General features: G+C 49.9%; 1 protein-coding gene across 1 annotated transcript in view; it reads left to right on the forward strand.

The window, feature by feature from the left end:
- KPNA7 (karyopherin subunit alpha 7) overlaps nt 1-14,219 on the forward strand; it is a 48,854-nt gene that overhangs the window by 28,169 nt on the left and 6,466 nt on the right. The window contains exon 5 of the mRNA XM_077186856.1: nt 5,066-5,199. The gene's annotated coding sequence lies outside the window, so the exon portion shown is untranslated. The remainder of the gene's footprint in view (nt 1-5,065; nt 5,200-14,219) is intronic.

Here is a 14,219-nt window from a genome sequence, read left to right on the forward strand (position 1 = left end):
AAAACTGTCTTTCTTCTTAGATTCTGTATTAGAGCTTAAAGAAATCCTCCTTTCTCTGCAGCATATGGCAGAAGTATGTAGCACACAGAAACAGGAGTGAGGCTTCAGTTGAAATTCCCAATGTTTTACGTGTTCACTGAGAACTCCAAAATTAAACTGCAGGAAATCTGCAAAATAATCTGAAAAAATCTGTAAAATTAAAAATAATCTGCATTTTGAATCTTTGCAGCAGTGATCAGTTGAAAGGGCATTGATTTGAGGGGTTGTTCAAAACTATTTTTTAATTTGACATATAAAAATTTGGCATATAAAAATAGGAAGGCAAAACGAAAGTGACAAACTCAGTTCAAGAAAATAGGAACCAATAATGCTCAGTGGGAAGTGTTAGCAAATATAAATTAATGCTTGAGGAAGCATTTTAAGATAGTTTTGGTTTTATTTTTTTCTGAGGGAAGATCTTTTTATGATCTACAGTGACCTACCAGTGAAAGACTGCTACTGACAAATGGAAGGAATTGTTCTTCCTCCTATTTTTAGCATTATTAAGGGTCTCCAGAAGAGGATTTATCTGGATGATTTGATCTTCCAGGGATTCCTGCAAAAGCCAGCAGGATGCTCAATGCAGAAGCCTTGGGCTTTGAGCACAATGACCCCTCACCATCCAAACCAACCCGAGCAGTAGATTTGCTGTCAGTCACCTCCCACGGAAAGCTGAATTCCCGCTGTGAGCAGGAATTCCATTCAGGTTCAGCCCTGCCAGAGGCTCCCCGCAGGGGTCCAGCCGTGTGGATTCAGGGCACTCTGGCTAATCCCAGCCCCAGGAAGGAGCACCGAAGGCAAAGTGGGCTGTGGGGTTCAGCTCTAGGGAAGAGGGTTCGGTGTATCCCGGGACTGAGACACCCACAGGGGATGGTGGGGCAGCACTGGGGATCTGCGGGCAGAAAGCTGGGAAAGAGAAACGAGGTTTGTTGCTTGGAGTAGGAGGAAGGTTATTCCAAGGATAGAGGGCAGCATAAGACAGGCTAGGAATGCGTGTGGGATAGGGAGAGCCTGGGGGGAGAAGTTGTGGAGGAGGAAACAGGAGCAGGGACAAGCTGGGACTTGGCAATCCAGAGGTCTGGCGGTGAGGAAGCTGGAAGGAGGAATAGGAAACCACCGAAGGAATCCCACAAGGCTTGAATAACAGGATTTCTGCTGCATGGCCAAATGTCGCTGCTATTCGTGTCTTTAAATTCAGAATTGTTTTACTGACGCCCACAGCAGGGTCTGAGGGGACAGGAAAAAGGAAAAAAAGAACAAAGAGGAAAGAAGGAAAAGGAAGGAGGAGAGGAGAGGAGAGGAGAGGAGAGGAGAGGAGAGGAGAGGAGAGGAGAGGAGAGGAGAGGAGAGGAGAGGAGAGGAGAGGAGAGGAGAGGAGAGGAGAGGAGAGGAGAGGAGAGGAGAGGAGAGGAGAGGAGAGGAGAGGAGAGGAGAGGAGAGGAGAGGAGAGGAGAGGAGAGGAGAGGAGAGGAGAGGAGAGGAGAGGAGCCATCATTATGGTGGAACAATTTCTAGTTGATGCCAAACAACTTTCCTCATTGCTATCATGACAAAAAAGACTGGGTCTTCCTCACTGATTATTGATGCTTATATCTCCTTCCTTATTTGAATAACCTGCTCTTCACAATATTTTACCCAGATAAAACACTTTTTACTATGCTTTGGTTGTGCAGGTGGCAGGAAATAAAGTGCTGGGAAATCCCACCTGGCTGAGGATCCCCGAGGCTGCTCTACAGCACTGTTCTCTCAGGAATCTCCATGCCCTCTGCAAACACTGTGATTATTCCTCCCACTGCTATTTATTCCCATTTCCAGACCACCTGGGAGCCCCCAGAGCTCTGTGTGAGTGTGGATTCATTGCAGCCACAGATCAAGATTCCCCCCTGGGTTATGAATGGGCAAAAAGAAGTGCAGGGAATTAATTTGTAGAGAGGGCAAAGCAATGCAGAGAACTCAAATATTCCGGTGTTTTGCCATTTGCTTTTATCAAGGAAAGCCTTTCTCTTCACCCAGGAGGAAAAATCCATCCCAGGGCTTGTTCATGGCCTCAGGTTTCTCTTTTTTCGGCAGAGTCAGGAGCTGCATGGGGTCAGTGTCATCCACACCCTCTTCCCTATAACTATCAGTCATTTTGGCTTCTATTTTGGGTAGAAGGTAAAACCAGAAGGAAAAGAGAAGAATAGCAGTGTTTCCCACGTTGTTGAGAAGCAGGTTGAAGAAACATGGAATTTCCTGTGGTGGTGTCCTCTTCACACCAGTGATACCTTCCAGTTCAGTGGGAATCTGCTGCAGAAGGAAGATCCCAAATATGAGTGGGTAACTCCTAAGAGGGGTCAGAAACAAGAGATTGCCTGGGAAAAACCAGGGAGAAGATTCCCACTTTCTCTTGGGCCTTCCCCACCAGGCCCAGGCCACTGGGAACCTGCCTATGGCTGAGAACAGGGGGCTTTTCTCCAATCTTTTTTTTCCCTGAAAACTGTTAGACCAATTCTGGTGAGGGAGGTTTTTGGATGGGGGTTCAGAGGAAACCAAAAGAGAAAAGGGAAGATCTGGTTCATCACCTCCTGCCCTCAGCCACCAAAAACTACCAGGAGAGTCCAGAGCACATCATTTCCCATGGCCCATGGTGGTTTTCACTCTCGTCTCAACCTGAGTTGTGGCAAAGCCATTCCAGAGGAGGGAGCAGGGGAGTTCAAGGGCGTGACTCATGTCCCAAGGCTTTGCATTTTTTGGGACGTGTTCTGTGCTGGGAGCAGACTGTGTCCCACACTCCAGGCAGTTTTCCTTCCCCACCCACACATCTGCAGCAGCCCATGGTGAGCTCTGTGTCCGTGTCCAGCAGCCCAAGATGTGCCCCTGGGGACCAGCCCTACCTGCTCAGCTGCTGCTCCCTGCAGAGGCCAGGCTGATTTCATCATGCCATGATTAAAGGGAGCAGGGGCTGTGCTGTGGCTTTCCTTGGCAGCAGGGACACACTGCCCAGGCCCGGGGCTGCTCCTGTCCCACCTCTGCAGCCCCGAGCAACGCTGGGCGCCAGCCTGGTGACTCAGCCGGCTCGGGAGTCAGCATGGGCACAGTGGGAGAAGCCCCTGGGCTGGGGAGGGCACTTGTGGCCACCAGGGTCTGGTTCAGAGGCCACTGCTCGGGCTGCAGTCAGGACAGCTTGGCACTGGTGGGAGGCAGCAGTGGCCCTGGCTGGCCTGGTGATCTCATTTCCCCACCATCCTCCTGAAAACCTTGATGGGCTAAAAATATACGTGTGCAAGGACTCCAAGGCAGCAGGGCTGTGCCCTTGGAAACCAGTTTCCCAGCTCTGAAAGGTGCTGGTGTGACACCCTCAGCTGCAATCTGCTGCTCTGGGGTGAATTTCACCCGCAAAGCAGGAAGGAGAAATTTCCTCCGTCCATTTCCGCTTTGATCAGGCAGAGATAAGGAATGTAACAGCTCAGCAGTCATTTCCCCTCTCAATCTACACAGCTAAATCTGTAGGCTGGCTGGCTTGAGATGCCTGGATTTGCAATGTATATTTGAGCCCTGGCTCAGGTCTGCCTTTAATCTATCACCTCCCTGAAACACAGGGACTAACAGTGGTCCCTGGAACAGACCAATGAAATGTTAAACCAAATGCCTACAGAAAATAAGTGTATGGCACAAAACAGCTCATACTTGCACCAAACAGTTTCTTGGGTGTAGGGCTCAGACTCTTCTGGAACTTTAAATTCTTTATACTTCATCCTTTCACAGCTGGGGAAACTGAGGCAGGACATGACGACAACTTACACCTTCAGAGTTGTCCACCCAGTGTCAGCCTATTTTTTGGCAGACAACCTACCTACAAAAAGTCTGTTTTGTTTTGATCTTTCAGACTGAAGCCAGAAGGAGTGATCTTTTTAAAAGCTTAGGTGTAAATGTAGACCCAAAAGTCAAGGAAGGCGTAAGGCCATGCCAACAGCTGGGGGTGAGTTAAAACTCTGAGATTTAATTTCCTCAAGATCATGTGGAATTTAACAAACTTATGGTTAAAATACCTGTGAATTCAAGTTCACCTGATATAAAACAGTGAATATAAACCCAGATGGGCTCCACACACACCTGCAGACAGCATCCTTTTTTCTCTCTGCCTCTGCCTCCCATTGCTGCCACATGGCCCTTCCTGTTCTCCATCTCACACTCCTTCCCAGCCACCACACACAGCAGGTTAAACCCAAGGTCCTGGAAGGTGTGTGTTTGCAAGGGCTGGCCAGGCTCTTTCAGAGCTGTCCAAAGGGACTGATCCAGAAGTTCACTTTAAAAGAGACAACACATTCCTTATCTGTAAGTCCAGGGGGGTGGTAATGCTGGGAGTCTGATTGGGAAGCTTTGATCCCTCAGGAGACATCAAATAATGCTTTGTTTTGTGGCAATTTCTTCTTGTCTTGCCTTGTAGGTGTTCTATAAACTCAGCTGCTGGGGGGTAGGGGACAAGAGGCTGAAATATAAAGATCATCTAAATAAACTTCCATGCAAAGTCACATCCTTGGCTGTATTTTCTTGCCAAGGTGGAAGAGCAGATTTCATCAGACCTGATCTTTGACAGGCAAACCTCAGGCTGAACCCTTGGCAGGAGCAGCCACACTGGTGATGGAACTGAAGTTTCATTTTAAAATCATTTCTGTGCCCCATGTTTATGATGAATAAAGCCTGTGTGTTTGCTGCAAGCAGGGAGGATAAAGCTGTTGTTGTGTTAGCATCCTGCATGTTTCAGTCACTCAGTGGGTATGAGCTGCCCTGAAAGACATGAAAGACAACAGCTCCTGTATCAGCCCTAAGTATTTCTCTGCTATATTTGCCTCAGCTGGAGCGTTTGGGATGTGGTTACCCTGCCAGGATTGCCATTGTGGGTGTTGTGGGTGAACACGCTTGGGATTGAGTTTCCAAGCAGGAAGATTCAGATAAACAACTGCTTTGAGGTGAAAATTAGAGAGTTCATGTTACACCCACCTCTTGAATTTGTAACTGACTATTCACCCTGAAAATCTGATTCTAGGAACTCAGCATGTCCCGTCAGGAGCAGAGCAATACCACAGAAACCATGGCCAGCCTGAGTCCTGAATGCTGAGAGCTGTGATTAACTCCTCAGGAATCTCTCTGGAGCAAGTCATATTTTCTGGGCTTTTTTAGGTAATTATTTCAAACCTTGAATCTGTGAATGGAGATTGTAAACAGTTCTCAACCCAACACCTTAGAGAAGAATGTGAAATGCATCAAATAAGTAATGGGTTCTGACCTGTTTGCTCATGTGTAACTCGAAAAAATAAATGTTTTAACCACACAGGAGAGCTGCAAAGGCAGCTATTGGATCTCTCCATGCAGTGATCCAAGGCAGAATGGTAAACCTGAAACAGCTGCTGGCCCACTCAGTTCACAGACACATCAACAAGAACCAGGACTCAGCCAAGCTGCTTTGTGCTCCTCTTGCTGAGTTTAATGACGTGTTGTAGCCATGTCCACAGCCCAGGCCCTGTCCTGTATCTCACTGGCCACGCTCTGCTCCAGCACATCACCACACTCAAAACCTGCTGGGACAGCCTGGGCTGGGCTGCAGCTGCTTCCCCAGCATGTCCCCTTGTGATTGCATTATCTGGGAAGGGGGTTGGAGGTTCCCCCAGAGGACAGAGGAGAGATTGTGGGGTGACGTGTCCCGATAGCAGTGCACAGCAAGCCCTGCAGACCACGGCTTGTGCAGGGAGTTGTCTGCTAAGCAGGATGTTTGCCTTTGGTGTGGGCTCAGTTTCTTGCCCTGACACAGATTCCTTCATCACGTTAAAGTGAGACTGAGAGTCCAGCCCTCTTGCCTGAAGGGATGTGGAGAATAATTCTATTTTCAGGTTGGAAAATGGCCTTCAGATAAAGGCAGGTCAGCCCATGTAGGAGCTTGGAATGGTTTGGGTTGGAAGGACCTTAAAGCTCATCTTGTTCCATCCCCTGCCATGGGCAGGGACACCTTCCACTGTCCCAGGGTGCCCCAAGTCCTGTCTAACCTGGCCTTGGACACTTCCAGGGATGGGGCACCCACAGCTTCTCTGGGCAGCTTGTGCCAGGGCCTCACCACCATCACAGGGAAGAATCTCCTGCATGTACCCTACCTGCATTCCACCTGTCCAATACAGACCACACACAAGAAAGCCTCTTGTCTCTTCCTCCGTGCTGCCAGGGGTCCCAGGCTAAACACAGCAGCCCAGGTGTCCACAGTGACATTCCCAATTAAAAAGAAGGAGAGTGCAACTGGAGAAGGACAAGATGAGGAACAGCAAGTACAAAACCATTTATAACTGCTTGTTATAGAGCCTCAGCCTTTGTGCTGTTGTGATAAGCTTTGGAATAACAAGGAACTCAGCTTGGATGCTGCATTTTGGGGTTGCATTTCAGCAGCAGAAGCAAACTGATCTCTGGTGGTTTGGGGAGGAATGGAATCCAGACCAGAAAACCCTGCTGAAGGATCACAGGGTTATATAAAGATCTCCCTCAGGAGACTGCAAGAAGTTTTTGCATTTATTAGTCATTTAGAAAATAATGAAAGCTGCAACCTCATTCTCAGCTGTTGTCTGTGCTTGCTTGGGGAGGATCAGTGTATTCCTGTGAGGGCTGCAGGGATGTTGTCTCTACAGAGACACAAGCAGGCTCTAAGCAAACAAGGGCAGATCACTGCTCGTGGGGCACAGAGGGTCTGATGGGGACAATGCCAAGGCCTTTCAAATCCCACCAGGTGCTCAGTGAGTCACAGATCCTGTAGGAGACAGTCTGTGCCTTGTGATCAAAAGCTTCAGGGAAGGGTACACACAGGGAAGCAAAGTTCAAGTCTGTCTCTTCCTGGTATCCAACTTTTCAGTGGTACATTTTCAATTGTAGCACACAACGCAAGGAATTAAAGAATCGGAGAATCATGGAATGGTTTGGTTGGAAAGACACCTAAAGCTCATCTCATTCCAATGCCCTGCCATGGGCAGGGAACACCTTCCACTATCCCAGGTTGCTCCAAGCCCCATCCAGCCTGGCCTTGAACACCTCCAGCTTCCCTGGGTAACCTGTGCCAGGGCCTCACCACCCTCACAGGGAAAAATTCCTTCCCAATATCCCATCCAACCCTGTCCTCTGGCAGTGGGATGCCATTCCCTGTGTCTTGTCCATCCATCCCTTGTCCCAAGTCCCTCTCCAGCTCTCTTGGAGCCCTTTTAGGCACTGGAAGGGGCTCCCAGCTCTCCCTGGAGCCTTCTCCTTTCCAGGTGAACACCCCCAGCTTTCCCAGCCTGGCTCCAGAGCAGCCCTTGGAGCATCTCTGTGGCATCCTTGGGCTCACTCCAGCAGCTCCTCATCCTCGTGATGAGGGACACCCCAGAGCTGGAAGTACTGTCCAAGGGGGGGTCTCAGAAAATGCAGCTGAGGTGCAGAATCCCCCTCTCTGCTGCCCACGCTGTGGGATCAGCCCAGGATACTTGTGGGTCCTGCAGAACTCAGTTTACATTTTTACATACAATTTGTTACACTGACACATTTCCAGGACAGCAGTGGAGTGGCAGGAAGGAGATGGCACAAGGAGATGGAATTACCAGGGGTGTTCCCCAAAAGCTCATTCCCAAATCAGTGTGTGTGAGATGTGAAGCAGTTGCAGCAGAGAAGAACATCACCTCTGGGCTTAGCAAAAATTACCTGCAGCTCTTGGATCAGGCGAAATATGCATGTCCAATCCTCTTTTTAGCATTTCCTAAGCATGGCTTTCAAAGGAAAGCCCCTAAATACACATTTTAAACAAAGACACTAATTTCTGTTGAAATGCTGTCCTCAGCTGGGATAATTGGAGGCGCTGGAGCAAGGTGAGCAGTGTCTGGCAGCAGGGAAGCTCATCCCCTTCTCTAATTAAGCTGCACATGGGCTCCCTGACAGCAAAGAGGCATCCAGAGGCTCAAGACCACATGATTTATATGGATTTCCTGGTGTTTTCATGGAGTTTCTTTTTCCTGTATGATTTACAAGGCACTCCACTCCTTTAGAGAGCACCTTTGCCTTTCTCCTGCTTGGTGCTGTGGAGCAAGGCCATGCATGATTTATACAAAATTATGTGGGTTTTTGATTAATCTCAAGGTTACTTCATCACTCCATTGTGCCTCATCCCCAAATGCACTGTAAATTTCTCTGTTTCAGATCCTTGAGTTACAGAGTCAGGGACTAAAGGAATAATTATTGCTGGGCTCTGCTAAGGAAAAAAAAAAGTAATATTTTGGCCATAGGTGATTATAGTTTCTGCAGCTGAATCAGTGTCCCATAACTGACAGAGGATAATGGATTTAATAAATAACTCTGATTAAGTCTGATGTTATTTTTAAATAATTTCAAAAACTGTTACTCTAATCCCTCCGTGGCTGGCAGAAAGGAGGATGCTCAGAAGTTAAAATTAGTTCCTTCACGTTCAGCCTGGTGTGGAGTTACAGGCTCCAGGGCTGTCCTGGTTTTCTGGGGCATCCACTTCCAGTGCAGCCAAATGGACACAAACAGCTGCCTTTGGAAAGTGGGAATGAGCTCCCACAACTCCCTCAGCCCTGCTGCTGTTCTCCTCCCCAATGCTCTGACAGCTCAGCAGGAGCTCCCAGCCCAGCTGATGGGACAATCAGTTGGTGTTATTCACAAGCTGTCTTCCTGCACACAAATCCTCTTTCCCTTGATTCACAGGGAATTCCCAACTCTCCCAGGCCTCTTTATCAACAAATATAGATTTCTTCTGTACAATGTCAATATGATTCATTTCCTTTTTGGGTTTCAGTGCCTACATTTCAGAGTGATCCCATTTCTTGGCTGGGAAGAGGACCTGAAGAACACTTTGCCTTGAACAGCACCACAGAATCAATCCCACAGTCACAGCAGGACCTGTTTCAACTGAAATGGAAAACCATACTTCTTTCCTCCTCCTCTTTTTCCTCCTCCTTGTTTTCTCTCCCATAGAGATGGGCTGACAGAGCTGTTCAGCCTGGAGAAGATAAGACTCCAGAGAAACCTGAGAGACCCTTCCAGGGCCTAAAGGGGCTCCAAGAGAGCTGGAAAGGGACTTGGGACAAAGGATGGATGGACAGGACAAGGGGGAATGGCTTCCACTGCCAGAGGACAAGGTTGGATGGGATATTGGGAAGGAATTTTTCCCTTTGAGGGTGGGGAGGCCCTGGCACAGGGTGCCCAGAGAAGCTGTGGCTGCCCCTGGATCCCTGGAAGTGCCCAAGGTCAGGTTGGACAGGGCTTGGAGCAGCCTGGGGTAATGAAAGGTGTCCCTGCCATGGCAGGGGGTAGGAATGAGATGAACTTTAGGGTCCTTTCCAACCCAAACAATTTCATGATTCTCTGAACTGACACATGCCCATGGCTCCCTGGCTGCAGAGGAACAGGGGCAGAAAAGCAGGACCCACGTTTTTGGGGCTGCTCCACTAAATTAAAGGAAACCACAGACTGAACTTTCAGCCTCAGTAAATCCAGCTGCAGTGCTCAGCTTTGCCTGCAGCTCAGCAGCAAGGCAGAGATAACAATAAATCCCTTCTCCCACCTTCTGCATGTCCTGATTAGCCAGACTGGAGCAGATGGGGGCTGTCATTATTCCGTGCCTGTTCCGTGCCTGGCACAAAGCGGCTCCGAGCGCGGCTCTGCCCGAGGGGGCTGCACCAACAATAGCTCTGGCAAGAGGCTGGTGGCTGCTGCTGGGAGGTCACAAACTGCCCAACTCCTGCCACCCCAGGAGGCACCTGTGGAGTCAGCACTGCCTCCCTCACAGACTGTGTGCCAGGGGGATGGATCCCAACTGAACAAGGAGGAATTTCCAGGCTCCATCCCTGCCACACTGAGGAATGCTGCACACCCATGAAGGCATGAAGCTGTGTCAGGGAGATTTAGGCTGGATATCAATGAAAGCTTCTTCCCCCAGAGGGTGCTGGGCACTGCCCAGGCTCCCCAGGGAATGGTCCCAGCCCCAAGGCTGCCACAGCTCCAGGAGCATTTGGACACTGTTCTCACACACAGGGAGGGATTGTTTGGGGTGTCCAGGAGCTGGGCTCTGATCCTTGTGGGTCCCTTCCAGTTCAGGACACATCATGATTTTATAGACCACCAGCTGTTTCAGGAAACCACATGGATATTTCCATATTAGTGCAACTAATAAGTGAAATTAATTTGTTGATGTTCATTTAATGGAACTGCTCTGTTGCTGACAGAGAGGATGTTGTGTGAGAGCAGCATTCAGGGGCTGGCAGGGACCCCTCCCTCTGCTCCCCTCCATCCAGCTGAGGCTCTCCTCTCACAGAGGGCTTGCTGTGCCTGTGCAGCACCCCAGGATGGACCCCAGGGTGTTCCTGCCACAGAGATGCCACACACTGACAGCTTCCCTGACCAGTACCTTTCTCCATGTGCAGTGAGGGCAAATCCATGCAAGAAACATGAAAAATACAGGAGAGGAAATCAGGGCTTTTCTCTCAGGGCTAAAAATTAATGTTTTCAAATCTACCCCAGTCAGAGCCTCACTGAGGTGCAGTGTGGGGTGAAGGGTGGCAGAGTGGGGGAGAACAGCCTCAAAAAAACCCCTGCACTGGAACCACAGCTTCTCATACCTGTCACAATGTGGATTTTCAGCTTGAGCACACAAGGCTGAGCTCAGGGGACACTGTCATGTAGATTTAGGGTTTTATCTCCTTTCCTCTCCATTAGCTGTGATACTTTCTTATTATGCTGAAACCCAAAACTTTTCTTTCCTCCAGTGGTTGTTCCCTTCCCCATTTGGCAAATATTGATCTCTCTGTGTCCTCAGCACAGGTTCAAATCCACCCCCCTCACCCTCAGCCTGCTCCTGGGGTCAAATGCGTGGCAGTGCCACCTCTCATGACATCAGGGACCAGAGTGGAGGACAAGGAGAGGGATGTTCATCCATTACACGTGTTTTTCTCTCCCCATCCTCTCCCTCTATGTGCTGGAAGTGACAGGGAGCTGAACAGGATGGGGCTGATTGTGCTTGGCAGGTGGAGAGGGAATGGAAGGAGCAGGGAGAAAAGAGCAGCCTGGGATAACCACGAACTTCTCCCAGCCTTGTTCCACATTCACATCCTGCAGCACCTTGGGTGAGAGCTCTGCAGGCAGGGGACCAAAAGCTGGGGGCTGGCCTGTGCAGGAGGCTGCCCCCACTTACCTTGGGGTGTGATTTTAAGCCAATTTAATTAAATTGCTTGGCAAGGTTGCGAGGACTCATCTATTTCAGCTTGAGCCAGGCCTGTTTTGATTTAGTGTTGGCTGATTAGGAATTAGTGGAAACAAACCGCTCAGAAAACAAAATTAGAGGGTGCACGCTAACTTTTGCACCAGATTAAGTTGAATTAAAAAGCAATTGAAATGTAATTTTCCTGTCTCAAGCAGCCAAGAAACAAGATAATGCAACCAGTGGCACTTGAAGCTTAAAATCACAGCCAGGATTAGCACAACTGGCTTTTTAATGCCTACAAACAACAGATTTATCTGAAGGTCTTTCCTCAAACCTCCCCTATCACCTTCCACATAAGGCTGTGTACAATTCATTTTATTTGCCTTGAAATGCAGAATTGGTGTGATCCCAGGACTTGAATCCAGGACTTGGAGCAGCCAGGGTATTGCACAGTGTGTCTCCATAGGTATTTCCATGCTGGGCAGTACTGGTTGTTCCCTGAATTGCTATGATTTGGATTGGAATGGCTTTGTGTGCACAGCTGGAAAGTGCACACCCCCTCCAGGAGTGTGGAGGGTGCAGTTCCCATCTGCATCACAGCATCACCTTCCTGCAGCTCTGAGTGTCTTTGTTCCCCATCTCCCTTGTACAAAAAGATGTCGAGTAATTTAAATTGAGGTTTTAATTAAATATTTTAATTGCTGTTTTCTCCAGCCATTTGGGAAACACTGCTCCTCCCTTCCCCATCAGCAGGACCAGGCTGGCACCCCTGCCCACACCGAGAGGGTTTTATGAGGCTTTGCTAAAAAGGGTGATGGTGTGGAGGGGGTGCCAAGCCACGATGTCCTCAGCACCTCAGAGTCCCCAGAAGTGCCCACAGTGCTGCAGCCAAGCCCTGCTGCAGTGGTTACCTGGGGGTCAGGGAGCTGCTGTCCCTGTCGGCCAGGGCAGGACTGAGGCAAGGGCTCCATAAATGAAAATATCTCCTCACTGATGGAGACTGTCATGGGCACAGAACACAGCACTTTGTGAGCTGCCCAGCAGCTCCTGGCCAAAACCTAAAGGACTCATGGAGATAATGGGCTCCTGCTGGGTTTCTCTCCTTGCCACCTCCCTGCTGTGCCAGCCAGCAGCTCAGTGCCTGATGATGCTCCAAGCTGCTTAATCCTGTCTTGGCTCACTTGCAACCTCTGTGCAGCTGATTCTGCCTGGCTCCCTGGTCCTGGGCCCCTCTGACTGGAGGAGGTGCTCTCCTGGCCTGCAGCACCACCCCCAAGCTACCCAGACAAAATAGTGTCACTCCAGACTGCCTGTGCCCTGACAGTGATGGGGTGGCAGAGCCCACACTGTCCCCACAGCCCAGGACACTGTCAGGTACAGGCTGGCAGCACCACAAAGGGTCTTGGCCAAAAACAAGGCCAAAGCTGGCAAAGCATAAATGTAGAGAGGAGATCTGGGGGTTGAGTGGTGGCCCAGACAGAAAGACATGGCCCAATCCATCCATCCATCCATCCATCCATCCATCCATCCACCCACCCACCCATCCATCCATCCATCCATCCATCCATCCATCCATCCATCCATCCATCCATCCATCCATCCATCCATCCATCCATCCATCCATCCATCCATCCACCCTCCAGGTGCACCCAGGTGAGGGAGCAGGTGCAGATAACGGGGGGCTGTCCTGGGCCAGTCGTGGGGTGGGGGGTGTAGCCCCATGGGGGAATAAAAGAGGCAGCTGAGGGCAGTAGGGTATGAGGCACAGTTAGAGTAAGTGGGGTGTTTTTCCCCGTTCCTTCCCTCCCTTGGGTACTGGGTTGTTGTTCAGTCTCTTATACCCCACTATGGGTTCCTGGCTGTTTGGGGCTTGGCTGGGATCACTGGGTGGGCTGTGGTGCCCTTCTGCTGGGGTGGGGAGGAGAAAGCTCCCCCAAAAGAAGAGGCTTTCTGGGGTGTTTGGCTCTGCTGGGGAAACAGGAGGGGAGGCTGGAGCAGACCTTGATGTTTGGGTGTTGGATTAAGGCTGTGGGGGATGGTGGATTGAGCCAAAGGGTGGCTCAGCCTGGCCCTTCTGGAAGCTGGAGGAGCTCTGCTGGATGCATGAGAAAGGGGCTGATGCTGCTGGTGCCTGGCCTTGGTTACTGGGACAGAAAACAGGGAGACAGAATGAGAAAAACACCAAAACCTTGAACTTAAAAGGGTGGTGTGAGGGAGTCCTTGGAAACTGCTCTGAGCTGCAGGTGTTGGCTGTAAGCCTGGAGGGGAGGAGAGCAGGCACCATCTGTGTGGGATCAGCCCCTGAGCATGTTGATGCACAACCTGGGTTTAGGGGTCCCATGATGGTGTCTGCTCTGAAAACATCTCCCTTATTGCTGGCTGGAAGCCTTGTTTTTCTGACAAAAGCTGTCTGAAGGCCAGGTCTTGGTTTATTTGTGTGTAAATCTCTGGTTTTTTGCTAGGAGGTGCTTAGAAATTATTTTGACCTGTCCTTATTTCATGATGTTCCCCTGGCAGCCTGTAACAGTTGCTGGGTTTCCAGAACGTTTTTTTTTTATCAGCTGAACTTGGTCACTTTGTGTCCCTGTATGTGACTGTGGGCCTTTCCTAGTTGGGATGCAGGTGGAGGAAGCCAGGCTGGGCTCTGTGGTGGAGTGAAAGAGGCTTAGATGTGGCTGTGTGTCCTTAAGTCAGACCTTGAGCTGCTCCTTTTGGAGGCAAGAGGCTCTTCCAGGCTTGTGTGTCACAGTAAATGTGAAAGCCCCAGGATGAGGGCTGGAGGAAGGGGGTGTTCCTGTCACCGTGGGGTGTCTGTGTCTGGCTTCCTCCTGGGATTGCAGCAGCTGTAATTTTTGTAGCGTGATATTAAGTGGTAGTTTGTGCTTCTATTTAGTTCAGTGGCTCAGCTGCAGTGTGTGAGGATCCTACCGAGCCCTGCTTGGGCCAGGGCATCTCCAGTGTCTCCCTTGCTGGAAGTGTGGGG

This window comes from Agelaius phoeniceus, chromosome 16 (genome assembly GCF_051311805.1).
Source record: "Agelaius phoeniceus isolate bAgePho1 chromosome 16, bAgePho1.hap1, whole genome shotgun sequence".
NCBI lineage: Eukaryota > Metazoa > Chordata > Aves > Passeriformes > Icteridae > Agelaius > Agelaius phoeniceus.